This window comes from Falco peregrinus, chromosome 3 (assembly GCF_023634155.1).
Source record: "Falco peregrinus isolate bFalPer1 chromosome 3, bFalPer1.pri, whole genome shotgun sequence".
In the NCBI taxonomy this organism is placed as follows: Eukaryota; Metazoa; Chordata; class Aves; order Falconiformes; family Falconidae; genus Falco; species Falco peregrinus.
This window is the reverse complement of record NC_073723.1, coordinates 117708513-117709108: the sequence shown is the minus strand read 5'-3', so window position 1 is coordinate 117709108 and position 596 is coordinate 117708513.

Below are 596 nucleotides of genomic sequence, written 5' to 3'. Positions count from 1 at the left end.
CAGTTGTTTGCGTGTTTGTTGTCTGGTAAAATCCCCCGAGAAGGCCTCCTTCTGTTTGTGTTTGAGCGGAGTGATTTATTAACAATGGTGCTTCGTTCCAACACTCGTGCTGGCGCTGAGTGGGAGGATGAGAATTACAGGTCCGGAGAAGCTCACAGCTTCCAGCCCAGGTTCCTTGGGAGGGGGGTGAACCCTCACCTGGCTTTTCCAAGGATCCCAGAGGAACCTGCGACCCCCCCGAACTCTCCAGCTGCCTTTCATTAAAATGTGAGGGTTTAATTGCTGCGCCAAAACTGCAGCCAGCTGTGTGCAGCCGCACAGGTGAAGGGCTGAGGGTCCGCAGCAGCAAGCGAGCGGACCCACCGGGGAGGGGGATGGGGACCGGGGCTTTGGCTGTTCTCACCTGCCCTGTCGCAGTGGGTTGGGTGGTCCCACCCACACACACACCCCGTTGCCGCAGCTCCCGACCAACCTGCCGGTCAGGTCTGCCCGGGGCTGGGCCCGGGAGGGGGAGCGGGGTGACATGAGCGGGGTGACATCACCGGGGCGAGGAGGAGGGGGAGGAAGGGGCACAGCGCAGCACCCGGGTGCCTCGC